Below are 16,405 nucleotides of genomic sequence, written 5' to 3' on the forward strand. Positions count from 1 at the left end.
TTAAGTCAGGCACCCGGGGAGACACCTGTTGTCCGTGGGAGGAATATGGCCATTGACATGCCTGGTCAAAATACAAAAAAAATCAGCTCTTCAGTGTGGAATTATTTCAACAGAAATGCGGACAACTGGTGTCAAGCCGTGTGTTGCCTTTGTCAAGCTGTAATAAGTAGGGGTAAGGACGTTAACCACCTCGGAACATCCTCCCTTATACGTCACCTGCAGCGCATTCATAATAAGTCAGTGACAAGTTCAAAAACTTTGGGCGACAGCGGAAGCAGTCCACTGACCAGTAAATCCCTTCCTCTTGTAACCAAGCTCGCGCAAACCACACCACCAACTCCCTCACTGTCAATTTCCTCCTTACCCAGGAAAGCCAATAGTCCTGCAGGCCATGTCACTGGCAAGTCTGACGAGTCCTCTCCTGCCTGGGATTCCTCCGATGCATCCTTGAGTGTAACGCCTACTGCTGCTGGTGCTGCTGTTGTTGCTGCTGGGAGTCGATCGTCATCCCAGAGGGGAAGTCGGAAGACCACTTGTACTACTTCCAGTAAGCAATTGACTGTCCAACAGTCCTTTGCAAGGAAGATGAAATATCACAGCAGTCATCCTGTTGCAAAGCGGATAACTGAGGCCTTGACAACTATGTTGGTATTAGACGTGCGTCCAGTATCCGCCGTTAGTTCACAGGGAACTAGACAATTGCTTGAGGTAGTGTGCCCCCGTTACCAAATACCATCTAGGTTCCACTTCTCTAGGCAGGCGATACCGAGAATGTACACGGACGTCAGAAAAAGACTCACCAGTGTCCTAAAAAATGCAGTTGTACCCAATGTCCACTTAACCACGGACATGTGGACAAGTGGAGCAGGGCAGACTCAGGACTACATGACTGTGACAGCCCACTGGGTAGATGTATTGCCTCCCGCTGCAAGAACAGCAGCGGCGGCACCAGTAGCAGCATCTCGCAAACGCCAACTCGTTCCTAGGCAGGCTACGCTTTGTATCACCGCTTTCCAGAATACGCACACAGCTGAAAACCTCTTACGGCAACTGAGGAAGATCATCGCAGAATGGCTTACCCCAATTGGACTCTCCTGGGGATTTGTGGCATCGGACAACGCCAGCAATATTGTGCGTGCATTACATCTGGGAAAATTCCAGCACGTCCCATGTTTTGCACATACATTGAATTTGGTGGTGCAGAATTATTTAAAAAACGACAGGGGCGTGCAAGAGATGCTGTCGGTGGGCAGAAGAATTGCGGGCCACTTTCGGCGTACAGGCACCGCGTACAGAAGACTGGAGCACCACCAAAAACACCTGAACCTGCCCTGCCATCATCTGAAGCAAGAGGTGGTAACGAGGTGGAATTCAACCCTCTATATGCTTCAGAGGATGGAGGAGCAGCAAAAGGCCATTCAAGCCTATACATCTGAGCACGATATAGGCAAAGGAGGTGGAATGCACCTGTCTCAAGCGCAGTGGAGAATGATTTCAACGTTGTGCAAGGTTCTGCAACCTTTTGAACTTGCCACACGTGAAGTCAGTTCAGACACTGCCAGCCTGAGTCAGGTCATTCCCCTCATCAGGCTTTTGCAGAAGAAGCTGGAGGCATTGAAGGAGGAGCTAAAACAGAGCGATTCCGCTAGGCATGTGGGGCTTGTGGATGGAGCCCTTCATTCGCTTAACCAGGATTCACGTGTGGTCAATCTGTTGAAATCAGAGCACTACATTTTGGCCACCGTGCTCGATCCTAGATTTAAAACCTACGTTGGATCTCTCTTTTGCGGCAGACACAAGTCTGCAGAGGTTCAAAGAACTGCTGGTGAGAAAATTGTCAAGTCAAGCGGAACGCGACCCGTCAACATCTCCTCCTTCACATTCTGCCGCAACTGGGGGTGCGAGGAAAAGGCTACGAATTCCGAGCCCACCCGCTGGCGGTGATGCAGGGCAGTCTGGAGCGACTGCTGATGCTGACATCTGGTCCGGACTGAAGGACCTGCCAACGATTACTGACACGTCGTCTACTGTCACTGCATATGATTCTCTCACCATTGAAAGAATGGTGGAGGATTATATGAGTGACCGCATCCAAGTAGGCACGTCAGACAGTCCGTACGTATACTGGCAGGAAAAAGAGGCAATTTGGAGGCCCTTGCACAAACTGGCTTTATTCTACCCAAGTTGCCCTCCCTCCAGTGTGTACTCCGAAAGAGTGTTTAGTGCCGCCGCTCACCTTGTCAGCAATCGGCGTACGAGGTTACTTCCAGAAAATGTGGAGAAGATGATGTTCATTAAAATGAATTATAATCAATTCCTCCATGGAGACATTCACCAGCAGCAATTGCCTCCAGAAAGTACACGGGGACCTGAGATAGTGGATTCCAGTGGGGACAAATTAATAATCTGTGAGGAGGGGGATGTACACAGTGAAAGGGGTGATGAATCGGACGATGATGATGAGGTGGACATCTTGCCTCTGTAGAGCCAGTTTGTGCAAGGAGAGATTGATTGCTTCTTTTTTGGTGGGGGCCCAAACCAACCAGTCATTTCAGTCACAGTCGTGTGGCAGACCCTGTCGCTGAAATGATGGGTTCGTTAAACTGTGCATGTCCTGTTTTTACAACATAAGGGTGGGTGGGAGGGCCCAATGACAATTCCATCTTGCACCTCTTTTTTCTTTCATTTTTCTTTGCGTCATGTGCTGTTTGGGGAGTATTTTTTGGAAGGGCCATCCTGCGTGACACTACAGTGCCACTCCTAGATGGGCCAGGTGTTTGTGTCGGCCACTAGGGTCGCTTAGCTTAGTCGTCACACAGCTACCTCATTGCGCCTCTTTTTTTTCTTTGCGTCATGTGCTGTTTGGGGAGTGTTTTTTGGAAGGGCCATCCTGCGTGACACTGCAGTGCCACTCCTAGATGGGCCAGGTGTTTGTGTCGGCCACTAGGGTCGCTTAGCTTAGTCGTCACACAGCTACCTCATTGCGCCTCTTTTTTTCTTTGCGTCATGTGCTGTTTGGGGAGTATTTTTTGGAAGGGCCATCCTGCGTGACACTGCAGTGCCACTCCTAGATGGGCCAGGTGTTTGTGTCGGCCACTAGGGTCGCTTAGCTTAGTCGTCACACAGCTACCTCATTGCGCCTCTTTTTTTCTTTGCATCATGTGCTGTTTGGGGAGTATTTTTTGGAAGGGCCATCCTGCGTGACACTGCAGTGCCACTCCTAGATGGGCCAGGTGTTTGTGTCGGCCACTAGGGTCGCTTAGCTTAGTCGTCACACAGCTACCTCATTGTGCCTCTTTTTTTCTTTGCGTCATGTGCTGTTTGGGGAGTATTTTTTGGAAGGGCCATCCTGCGTGACACTGCAGTGCCACTCCTAGATGGGCCAGGTGTTTGTGTCGGCCACTAGGGTCGCTTAGCTTAGTCGTCACACAGCTACCTCATTGCGCCTCTTTTTTTCTTTGCGTCATGTGCTGTTTGGGGAGTGTTTTTTGGAAGGGCCATCCTGCGTGACACTGCAGTGCCACTCCTAGATGGGCCAGGTGTTTGTGTCGGCCACTAGGGTCGCTTAGCTTAGTCGTCACACAGCTACCTCATTGCGCCTCTTTTTTTCTTTGCGTCATGTGCTGTTTGGGGAGTATTTTTTGGAAGGGCCATCCTGCCTGACACTGCAGTGCCACTCCTAGATGGGCCAGGTGTTTGTGTCGGCCACTTGTGTCGCTTAGCTTAGCCATCCAGCGACCTCGGTGCAAATTTTAGGACTAAAAATAATATTGTGAGGTGTGAGGTGTTCAGAATAGACTGGAAATGAGTGTAAATTATGGTTATTGAGGTTAATAATACTATGGGATCAAAATTACCCCCATATTCTATGATTTAAGCTGTTTTTTAGGGTTTTTTGAAAAAAACACCCGAATCCAAAACACAACCGAATCCGACAAAAAAAATTCGGTGAGGTTTTGCCAAAACGCGTTTGAACCCAAAACACGGCCGCGGAACCGAACCCAAAACCAAAACACAAAACCCGAAAAATTCCGGTGCACATCACTAAATTATTTATACACCTGCCCAGATTGGTAAAAAAGTGCAAAGCTAGTGTGTTTTAATGACACTTTGCCTAGCGATGATGATAAAAAAGCGTTTGTTTGAGATGCATCCTCTGTCGAGGAGGATGAGTGCCTGACTTCCTGTTTGCGTTCCATGTGGCGCTTGGGCACTTCCGGCCGTGTGACGTTTGCATTCCACGGACCGGAAGTGCTCCGCGCCGGGACGCGGCGGGTGTTGGAGATGGGCTGCTACGGCCCCATTACCTCATATTCGTCTAATATGATGCTAGGTACCTGTGCCTTTTGCTGGTGATTAATGTAATGTTATATGTATTTTCAACATGTGATAAGTAGGTAAGGAAAACAGTTTGTCTCTTGGTGATGACGTCATAGCCTTATTGGCGCCTGTTTTAAGTGGTGAGGGTATTTAGAGCCAGTCAGGCAGGACCAGCGTTACTGCTGGATGTCTGGATTTCTGCTCTTTTTTGCTGGATGTTGTTACTGATGTGCAGTGCCTCCTGAGGAAGGCCCATGTTGGGCCGAAAGCGCTTGAGGACACTCTTGCCATTATGCTGATCATGTAAAGTATATTACAAATAAATGAACAGTTGTGTATATCAAAAAGTCTGGAGAGTGCCCCCTCTGAATCTTTATCTCAGAAAAACTAAGTCAGACAGAACCTGACATATTTGGCTGGAAAGAGCAATCAACAGGCTTGGAATTGGATGGGGATCACTGCTTTCAAGTCGGATATCGCCGGTTCCCCAGGGCCGATTTAAAAAAATCTAGTACCCCTGGAAAGAGAGGACCCTTAGCTATCAGCCTAGGGCCCTTATACTCCTGGGGCCCTTGGTCATGAGCACATGGAGCCCATACAAAAAGACGGCCCTGCACCATCTGATGACTCAAGGTATGTACAGCCCAGATACTTACCAGTGGTGTTGTAATATAACAGATACAGCCGTACTACTCACTTCATACACCAGTTATGGAACAAAGTAGGTTTTATACAGCTCACCAGCCAGTGAGTGTGTATGCTGCTTGCAGGTAGTGGTGCAGGATGCGGGAACAGCTTCATGCGGGTAATCACTGGGCTCTCCCTAGAGCTAAGTGGGAGACTTGTGTCTCCATCATGTTACTTCTCACACAGAGGCAGGTGTACTAAGCGTTGGAGAATGGTAAAGTGATCAACAGCAAACCAATCAGCTCCTAATTTTTCAAACACAGCCTGCAACATGGTAGTTGGCAGTTGCTTGGCTGGTGCTTTTGCTCTCTCCACTTTATCTCTCTCCAAGGCATAGTACATCTCCCCTACAGTCTCACACAGTACTAAGAATGTACAAGATGGCTGCAGTCACATGGTGCAGCAGCTCATCAGATTGAAGAACAGACCTCCTTGGGACCTAGCGCCCAGCATGTATGCACATTGGAGAGACAGTGTATGAGCATGAGCACACTCCTTTCTAGCAATTTCAGGGTGAAATCGGGGCATAATTGGAACGATTAAGGGCCTAATTCAGAGTTGATCGCAGCTGCAAATTTGTTAGCAGTTGGACAAAACCATGGGGGTAATTCCAAGTTGATCGCAGCAGGATTTTTGATAGCAATTGGGCAAAACCATGTGCACTGCAGGGGAGGCAGATATAACATGTGCAGAAAGAGTTAGATTTGGGTGGGTTATTTTATTTCTGTGCAGGGTAAATACTGGCTGCTTTATTTTTACACTGCAATTTAGATTGCAGATTGAACACACCACACCCAAATCTAACTCTCTCTGCACATGTTATTTCTGCCTCCCCTGCAGTGCACATGGTTTTGCCCAATTGCTAACAAAAATCCTGCTGCGATCAACTTGGAATTACCCCCCATGTGCACTGCAGGGGCGTGAGATACAACATGTGCAAAGCGAGTTAGATTTGGGTGGGGTGAGTTCAAACTGAAATCTAAATTGCAGTGTAAAAATAAAGCAGCTAGTATTTACCCTGCACAGAAACAAAATAACCCACCCAAATCTAACTCTTAAAATGTTATATCTGCCACACCTGCAGTGCACATGGTTTTGGCCAACTGCTAACAAATTTGCTGCTGCAATCTACTCTGAAGTGTGCTGTTGTCGTAATTCCACACCTTTACTATGGTACATAGCAGGGACGTGCAGTCAGGGGAGGCAGGGGAGGCAGTGCCTCACCTGTCATTTAATGATTAAAATAATACAAAGAACATATTTTTAACACATATTCTGTGTTATGAATATGTGTTTTGTATTATAGTAATCAATTCTGTTGCTCAAATGCAGCCACATTTGTTTGTGAGGCACCGAAAGCGCTGCCTCACACTTACAATATTGAAGGAGCTGAAGCCGTGGGGGGCGGGGACAAGCTACGGGCTGTAAAAGCCCATTGAAAAAAAGCATTAGCAGCGGCACTAGTATAAGTGCCTCAGCCAGGGCCGGCCACTTGAGGGCGCTGCAGGAAGTCCAGGAAGCTCTGCATCTGGCTCCCGGCAGTGTCACAGTCATGTAGTAATGACGCGACAATGCCTCAGAGGAGCCGGGACAGCAGGAAGAAGACAGCCGTCTTCAGTAAGTACACCGCTGCCAGTACCTGGACCCCCCCCCCCCCCCTCGCCCCTCATGGCCCGAATATTTACTATTAGAGATGGAGACAGGCAGCTGTGCACTGTCTCCAGCACAGTAAAAAGCCGCGATCTTGATCGCGTTCGCGGAGTGGCAGCAGCAACAGAGCGGCAATCGGCAGCACTTACTCGTAGCCACAAAATTATCCTGAGGAATAGGATTGGCCCCATAATGTGAGATGAACCAATAGTTCTGAGTGAAGCCTACAAAGTCACTGGGAACTAATGACAACACTGAGGTATGAGGCACTCTGTACCTCGTCCCTCACTGATGTCGCAAGTTCCTAGTGAAACCCTGTCTGCCTACTCATTAATATTGATTCAGCTTACAAAATGACTGTCTTCATTATATGTAGGCAACTAGTAAACTTGAAAAATTGATCTGTTTTGAACAAATTTAGTAACAGACCGTATGAAAGTTATACAGCAAGTGAATAATAAGGTGTGTAGCACATGACTGGGGGCTGCATAGGCGAGCTGTGATTACTATCAAACGTAGTTTGCCATTGGTATTTTTCATTGCAGTTGCAGGGCCTATAAATGAAATATTGGCTAGAATTGACTTCCATGTGATGCCCGGTTGCACACGTATCGGCCACTTACGATATTGCTGGCATTGCACCTTTATGAAGTGAGAGGAAAAACATTCAATGCTGGTTGCAGCTGATGATTTGAATTCCCTAAATTGTCATTTCAGTCAGGTAATCTAGCAGTTCTGCTGTGATCGTTGGCCCTCATTCCGAGTTGATCGCTCGCTACGGGTTTTCGCAGAGCAGCAATCATGGCAAAACGGGGCTAATCTGCGCTTGCGTATGCACCACAATGCGCACGGGTGTCGTACGGGTACAATGAGCGACGTGGTTTTGCACAGGTTCTAGCGACGCTTTCAGTCGCAGTGCCGAACACAAGGAGATTGACAGGAAGTGGGAGTTTCTGGGTGGCAGGATGTCTGGAGGGAGCTGCTGGCTGTGAACGCAGCTCCCTTCGTCCTCAGGCTCACAGTTTCAAAGTCAAGTATCCATGGCATGGAGGCAGTGTATTAATGTTAACTAGGAGGGAGTGGTGTGGGGGAGTATTAATGTTCTCTAGGAGACTGGGGGGGTATTGGGCAGTGGGGGTGTACTAAAGTGTCGCTAGGAGGGGGTGTTGGGGTGTAGTGAAATGTCTCTAGGATGGGGTGTTGAACCGTGGGGTTGTATTTATGTTTGCTAGGAGGGAATAGTGTGTGGGGCAGTATTAATGTTCTCTAGGAGAGTTACTGTGGAATGTAGGTGTATTACTGCCATTTGGGGTGCCAATATAGTATTGTTGTCTGGGGTAGGGGGGTGTCTAATAATGTTATCTTTGAATTGGTGCTGAGTGTATTAATGCTGTGTGTGTGTGTGTGTGTGTGTGTGTGTGTGTGTGTGTGTGTGTGTGTATATTATAGGGGGTCATTCCGAATTGATTGTAGCTGTGCTAAATTTAGCACAGCTTCGATCAGTTACTCAGACATACGGGGGGACGCCCAGCACAGGGCTAGTCCGCCTTGCATATCTGGCTCGCCACCCCACCCCCAGCAGAAGTACAAAATCACCGCACAGCGGCGATGCTTTTGTACTTCAAGAGTAACTCCCGGCCAGCGCAGCTCCTGTGGCTGGTCGGGAGTTACTCCCTCACAGCCCGGGTCGCAGCAGCTGCGTGTGACGTCACCCAGCCACTGCGGCCCGCCCCCCCGCACGGTCCGGCCATGCCTGCGTTGGCCGGACCGCGCTCCTAAAACGGCGGCTAAACGTCGCCGTGCCACCCCCTCCCACATAGTGACTGCCTCTGCCTGTCAATCAGGCAGAGGCAATCGCTAGGCAGTGACGGCCGTCAACGTCTGGCATGCGCTGGTGCACTGCGGCGCCGGCGAATGCGTAGTTCTGGCCCAATCGCTGCTGTGCGAAAACACACAGCAGTGATCGGGTCGGAATGACCCCCATAGTGTGTGTGTTATCCAGGGGGCTTTGTGGAAGAATGTGGGGCATACTTGCCTACCTGACCCTCTCCATGAGGGAGAAAATGCTCTGTTCCTGGACTTTCCTGGTAATGTATGATTGCCATCACTTGTGGTGAGTTAGGTAATTGATAAGAAAGGTGTTTCACCACAGGTGATGGCAATCATACATTACCAGGAAAGTCCAGGAACAGAGCATTTCCTCCCTCATGGAGAGGGTCAGGTAGGCAAATATGATGTGGGGGGGGGGAGGGGGGCGATTGTGCGTGAATCAGGGGTGCCTCACTGGCCACTGACTTCACCGCACGTCACTGGTACATAGTGGACATCGCCTGCAATTAAATCTACCCCTAAAAGTTGGGAGGTATACTGCATGAAAGGGAAAGTGTATGTATAGCCAGTTTACAAGCCACATTGTTTTATTTCTGTTGTTAATATTAAGTAAAACAAGTAGTACATAGAGGAATACTTTATACAAATGATCTGATATTTTTTTCAGAGACATCAATAGAACTGTTTCACCTAGAGGCCAATTTAACAAGAAACCTAATCACCGGTTAAAATAAGCTGATATCACTGGTGATGGGATTTGTGTTTGCCTTGTTTTCTATATAAAAGGTGGTTAATAGATTGTTAGTTCTTCAGAGCAGGGCCCTCTTTCCTCTTGTTGTCAAAGCCCTCTTCTCGACACATTTCACTCGCAGCTCTTCTGGTATCCCCCAGAACTTACAGGACTCATGCTCCCTTCAATTGACATGTATATTGCCTTATTGTACCAGGTGATCCACGTAGGACCCTGTGAGAACCTGTGTAGCCCGGACTTTTTGCCTAAAAGGACAGCTGTATACTCTGGGCTGCCATATAAACAGAGACATAACCTGCAGCTTAACCCTTTCCCCCCTTTTTCTTGGAGCCTAGCAACAGTGGATGGTGTTATGGGGGACACAGCCCACACCTCTCATCTGATTGGCCAATCCCTAGAGAGAGCCCAGAGGGAGGGTGGAGTGATGGTTGATTCTATTTCGGAGTGGGGGAAGGGACCTTCTGACGTATCTAGGGGAGGAGACACGTCACCAGGGGGAGGAGCTACGGGCGAACAGGGTACCCAAAAAAAGTACCCTCGCGGGCTCGCTTCGCTCGCCACGCTTCGGGCTCGGTGGCTCGCTCCGCTCCGCTTCGCTCGCCACCTGATTACTAAAGGTAATAGTTGGTGGCGTGGATAGTAGAGGAACTATCCCGCAGACCTAGCTCCTCCCCCTTGTGTTGTGACTCCTCCCCCAGACGGAAAAGGTCCCTTAGCCCACTTGATTCTAGCATCTACCGTGGAGTGATGGAGAGATTGGTGTGAGGACTGAGGAGTGCTGTAAGCAGGGACAGCAGAGAGCACAGCAGACCAAGCAGTGGGATCCTGAGTGAGTTGCAGAGGGTGAGTTCCTGTGCGTCAGTTCCAGAGTGTCCTGTCAGCACTAGTATCATTGTGCAAGTCCCAGCAGCAACAGCAAGGGACTCCTCTGGAGGAGAGAGGGAGTGAGATCAGTGAGCTTTCTTCAGTAACAGCTCACTGCCCATATAAGAACAGAGGAAGTAGCAGCTACAGAGAAAGCCCTAACAGGGAGAGATCCATGCAGAGACAGTGCTGTGGATACAGCAGCCAGAGACAGCACTGAGAGGTAACTCCATCCTCAGGGAGGATTCTGTACAAGTAAACAGGGTCCCTGCTCACACACTGTCTACAAACATTGCAGCTGGCACTACTCTAGGCGTATAGAACCCCTTTGTCTGTGGCACAGCATAACTTGTTGCCAGCAATAGCACAAACTGCCTCCTCTTACATTAACTGACCTAAGTCCAGAGGCGTAACTAGGGTTTTTGGAGCCCAGGGCAAGATCAATAATGGCGACCCCCCCAGAAAACAAACAAAAAAACCCAACAACAAAAGGAAAGTATGCGCACATGCCACTGGTGTCACTGTATATAAAGATGTCAGGGTGTGTATGTATAGATGTAGGTGCAGAGGTCGAAGTTAAATTTTTGAAGGGGGAATGACAAAGTGTAGATAGCAATCATGCGCGCGCGCTCCGGAAAAGGGGGCGTGGTCACTCAAAAGGGGCGTGTCCTTCAGTGTAGTAGGACCCCTTATACTATCTAGTACTGGTGCCCCTTTTACATTATAGCACACGGTATGAGCCGAAATTCACATTATAGCACACGGTACGAGCCGAAATTCACATTACAGCACACGGTACGAGCCGAAATTCACATTGTAGCACACTGTACGAGCTGAAATTCACATTACAGCACACGGTACGAGCCGAAATTCACATTACAGCACACGGTATGAGCCGAAATTCACATTACAGCACGCGGTATGAGCCGAAATTCACATTATAGCACGCGGTATGAGCCGAAATTCACATTACAGCACGCGGTATGAGCCGAAATTCACATTACAGCACGCGGTATGAGCCGAAATTCACATTACAGCACACGGTATGAGCCGAAATTCACAATATAGCACATGGTACGAGCCGAAATTCACAATATAGCACACGGTACGAGCCGAAATTCACAATATAGCACACGGTATGAGCCGAAATTCACATTACAGCACGCGGTATGAGCCGAAAATTCACATAACAGCACACGGTATGAGCCGAAATTCACATTACAGCACGCGGTATGAGCCAAAATTCACATAACAGCACACGGTATGAGCCGAAATTCACATAACAGCACACGGTATGAGCCGACATTCACATTACAGCACACGGTATGAGCCGAAATTCACATTACAGCACACGGTATGAGCCGACATTCACATTACAGCACACGGTATGAGCCGAAATTCACATTACAGCACGCGGTATGAGCTGAAATTCACATAACAGCACACGGTATGAGCCGAAATTCACATTACAGCACGCGGTATGAGCCGAAATTCACATAACAGCACATGGTATGAGCCAACAGCAGCAGCAGCATGCCGGATATCAGCAGCCGTGGGTGCGGGCTGTACATACTTGAGGCAGCTGGACATTCAACAGTGCTGAGAGCCTCCGGAGCCCGCACCCCCCTGAGCTGCAGTACACCGGCAGAGGACACCCATCTCCCGAACCCTGTGTAGCCCAAAGCCGGAGATCAGCAACATGTTGAACGCGGAAGCAGAAGTCGCTTGTTGCCGGTCAACATGCTGCCGATCTCCGGCTTTGGGCTCTGCACCGCTCCGCACGTGCCTTACAGACATACAATATCACCAGAAACATATCCCTGCTGAGGGTCTAGAATCAGTATTTGTCATGAAATCCCCTTACACCTTAAGATGAACACAAAGCAGGCATAAATATATTTAACAAAATTAAATGAAAAGTGTCTCATGTGAAACAAAGTTATATCCCTAAACTGTCAGAAGTTATAGGACAGTCGATTAAAGTTAAAAGAGCATTATAATTAGTGATGAGCACCGGAAATTTTTCGGGTTTTGTGTTTTGGTTTTGGGTTCGGTTCCGCGGACGTGTTTTGGGTTCGAACGCGTTTTGGCAAAACCTCACCAAATTTTTTTTGTCGGATTCGGGTGTGTTTTGGATTCGGGTGTTTTTTTCAAAAAACCCTAAAAAACAGCTTAAATCATAGAATTTGGGGGTCATTTTGATCCCAAAGTATTATTAACCTCAATAACCATAATTTCCACTCATTTTCAGTCTATTCTGAACACCTCACACCTCACAATATTATTTTTAGTCCTAAAATTTGCACCGAGGTCGCTGGATGGCTAAGCTAAGCGACCCAAGTGGCCGACACAAACACCTGGCCCATCTAGGAGTGGCACTGCAGTGTCACGCAGGATGGCCCTTCCAAAAAACACTCCCCAAACAGCACATGACGCAAAGAAAAAAAGAGGCGCAATGAGGTAGCTGTGTGAGTAAGCTAAGCGACCCTAGTGGCCGACACAAACACCTGGCCCATCTAGGAGTGGCACTGCAGTGTCACGCAGGATGGCCCTTCCAAAAAACACTCCCCAAACAGCACATGACGCAAAGAAAAAAAGAGGCGCAATGAGGTAGCTGTGTGAGTAAGCTAAGCGACCCTAGTGGCCGACACAAACACCTGGCCCATCTAGGAGTGGCACTGCAGTGTCACGCAGGATGGCCCTTCCAAAAAACACTCCCCAAACAGCACATGACGCAAAGAAAAAAAGAGGCGCAATGAGGTAGCTGTGTGAGTAAGCTAAGCGACCCTAGTGGCCGACACAAACACCTGGCCCATCTAGGAGTGGCACTGCAGTGTCACGCAGGATGGCCCTTCCAAAAAACACTCCCCAAACACACATGACGCAAAGAAAAAAAGAGGCGCAATGAGGTAGCTGTGTGAGTAAGCTAAGCGACCCTAGTGGCCGACACAAACACCTGGCCCATCTAGGAGTGGCACTGCAGTGTCACGCAGGATGGCCCTTCCAAAAAACACCCCCCAAACAGCACATGACGCAAAGAAAAATGAAAGAAAAAAGAGGTGCAAGATGGAATTGTCCTTGGGCCCTCCCACCCACCCTTATGTTGTATAAACAGGACATGCACACTTTAACCAACCCATCATTTCAGTGACAGGGTCTGCCACACGACTGTGACTGAAATGACGGGTTGGTTTGGACCCCCACCAAAAAAGAAGCAATTAATCTCTCCTTGCACAAACTGGCTCTACAGAGGCAAGATGTCCACCTCATCATCATCCTCCGATATATCACCGTGTACATCCCCCTCCTCACAGATTATCAATTCGTCCCCACTGGAATCCACCATCTCAGCTCCCTGTGTACTTTGTGGAGGCAATTGCTGCTGGTCAATGTCTCCACGGAGGAATTGATTATAATTCATTTTAATGAACATCATCTTCTCCACATTTTCTGGATGTAACCTTGTACGCCGATTGCTGACAAGGTGAGCGGCGGCACTAAACACTCTTTCGGAGTACACACTTGTGGGAGGGCAACTTAGGTAGAATAAAGCCAGTTTGTGCAAGGGCCTCCAAATTGCCTCTTTTTCCTGCCAGTATAAGTACGGACTGTCTGACGTGCCTACTTGGATGCGGTCACTCATATAATCCTCCACCATTCTTTCAATGGGGAGAGAATCATATGCAGTGACAGTAGACGACATGTCCGTAATCGTTGTCAGGTCCTTCAGTCCGGACCAGATGTCAGCATCAGCAGTCGCTCCAGACTGCCCTGCATCACTGCCAGCGGGTAGGCTCGGAATTCTGAGCCTTTTCCTCGCACCCCCAGTTGCGGGAGAATGTGAAGGAGGAGATGTTGACAGGTCGCGTTCCGCTTGACTTGACAATTTTGTCACCAGCAGTTCTTTGAACCCCAGCAGACTTGTGTCTGCCGGAAAGAGAGATCCAAGGTAGGTTTTAAATCTAGGATCGAGCACGGTGGCCAAAATGTAGTGCTCTGATTTCAACAGATTGACCACCCGTGAATCCTTGTTAAGCGAATTAAGGGCTCCATCCACAAGTCCCACATGCCTAGCGGAATCGCTCTGTGTTAGCTCCTCCTTCAATGTCTCCAGCTTCTTCTGCAAAAGCCTGATGAGGGGAATGACCTGACTCAGGCTGGCAGTGTCTGAACTGACTTCACGTGTGGCAAGTTCAAAAGGTTGCAGAACCTTGCACAACGTTGAAATCATTCTCCACTGCGCTTAAGACAGGTGCATTCCACCTCCTATATCGTGCTCAGTTGTATAGGCTTGAATGGCCTTTTGCTGCTCCTCCAACCTCTGAAGCATATAGAGGGTTGAATTCCACCTCGTTACCACTTCTTGCTTCAGATGATGGCAGGGCAGGTTCAGGCGTTTTTGGTGGTGCTCCAGTCTTCTGTACGTGGTGCCTGTACGCCGAAAGTGTCCCGCAATTCTTCTGGCCACCGACAGCATCTCTTGCACGCCCCTCTCGTTTTTTAAATAATTCTGCACCACCAAATTCAAGGTATGTGCAAAACATGGGACGTGCTGGAATTTGCCCATATTTAATGCACACACAATATTGCTGGCGTTGTCCGATGCCACAAATCCACAGGAGAGTCCAATTGGGGTAAGCCATTCTGCGATGATCTTCCTCAGTTGCCGTAAGAGGTTTTTAGCTGTGTGCGTATTCTGGAAAGCGGTGATACAAAGCGTAGCCTGCCTAGGAAAGAGTTGGCGTTTGCGAGATGCTGCTACTGGTGCCGCCGCTGCTGTTCTTGCGGCGGGAGTCCATACATCTACCCAGTGGGCTGTCACAGTCATATAGTCCTGAGCCTTCCCTGCTCCACTTGTCCACATGTCCGTGGTTAAGTGGACATTGGGTACAACTGCATTTTTTAGGACACTGGTGAGTCTTTTTCTGAGGTCTGTGTACATTTTCGGTATCGCCTGCCTAGAGAAATGGAACCTAGATGGTATTTGGTACCGGGGACACAGTACCTCCAACAAGTCTCTAGTTGCCTCTGCAGTAATGATGGATACCGGAACCACGTTTCTCACCGCCCAGGATGCCAAGGCCTCAGTTATCCGCTTTGCAGCAGGATGACTGCTGTGATATTTCATCTTCCTCGCAAAGGACTGTTGGACAGTCAATTGCTTGGTGGAAGTAGTAAAAGTGGTCTTACGAGTACGACTTCCCCTCTGGGATGACCATCGACTCCCAGCAGCAACAACAGCAGCGCCAGCAGCAGTAGGCGTTACACGCAAGGATGCATCGGAGGAATCCCAGGCAGGAGAGGACTCGTCAGAATTGCCAGTGACATGGCCTGCAGGACTATTGGCATTCCTGGGGAAGGAGGAAATTGACACTGAGGGAGTTGGGGGGGTGGTTTGCGTGAGCTTGGTTACAAGAGGAAGGGATTTACTGGTCAGTGGACTGCTTCCGCTGTCGCCCAAAGTTTTTGAACTTGTCACTGACTTATGATGAATGCGCTGCAGGTGACGTATAAGGGAGGATGTTCCGAGGTGGTTAACGTCCTTACCCCTACTTATTACAGCTTGACAAAGGCAACACACGGCTTGACAAATGTTGTCCGCATTTCTGGTGAAATACTTCCACACCGAAGAGCTGATTTTTTTGGTATTTTCACCAGGCATGTCAATGGCCCTATTCCTCCCACGGACAACAGGTGTCTCCCCGGGTGCCTGACTTAAACAAACCACCTCACCATCAGAATCCTCCTTGTCAATTTCCTCCCCAGCGCCAGCAACACCCATATCCTCCTCATCCTGGTGTACTTCAACACTGACATCTTTAATCTGACTATCAGGAACTGGACTGCTGGTGCTCCTTCCAGCACTTGCAGGGGGCGTGCAAATGGTGGAAGGCGCATGCTCTTCACGTCCAGTGTTGGGAAGGTCAGGCATCGCAAACGACACAATTGGACTCTCCTTGTGGATTTGTGATTTCGAAGAACGCACAGTTCTTTGCTGTGCTTTTGCCAGCTTGAGTCTTTTCATTTTTCTAGCGAGAGGCTGAGTGCTTCCATCCTCATGTGAAGCTGAACCACTAGCCATGAACATAGGCCAGGGCCTCAGCCGTTCCTTGCCACTCTGTGTGGTAAATGGCAAGTTTACGCTTCTCCTCCGACAATTTTATTTTAGATTTTTGAGTCCTTTTTTTACTGATATTTGGTGTTTTGGATTTGACATGCTCTGTACTATGACATTGGGCATCGGCCTTGGCAGACGACGTTGCTGGCATTTCATCGTCTCGGCCATGACTAGTGGCAGCAGCT

Source organism: Pseudophryne corroboree, chromosome 8 (assembly GCF_028390025.1).
Source record: "Pseudophryne corroboree isolate aPseCor3 chromosome 8, aPseCor3.hap2, whole genome shotgun sequence".
Lineage (NCBI taxonomy): Eukaryota > Metazoa > Chordata > Amphibia > Anura > Myobatrachidae > Pseudophryne > Pseudophryne corroboree.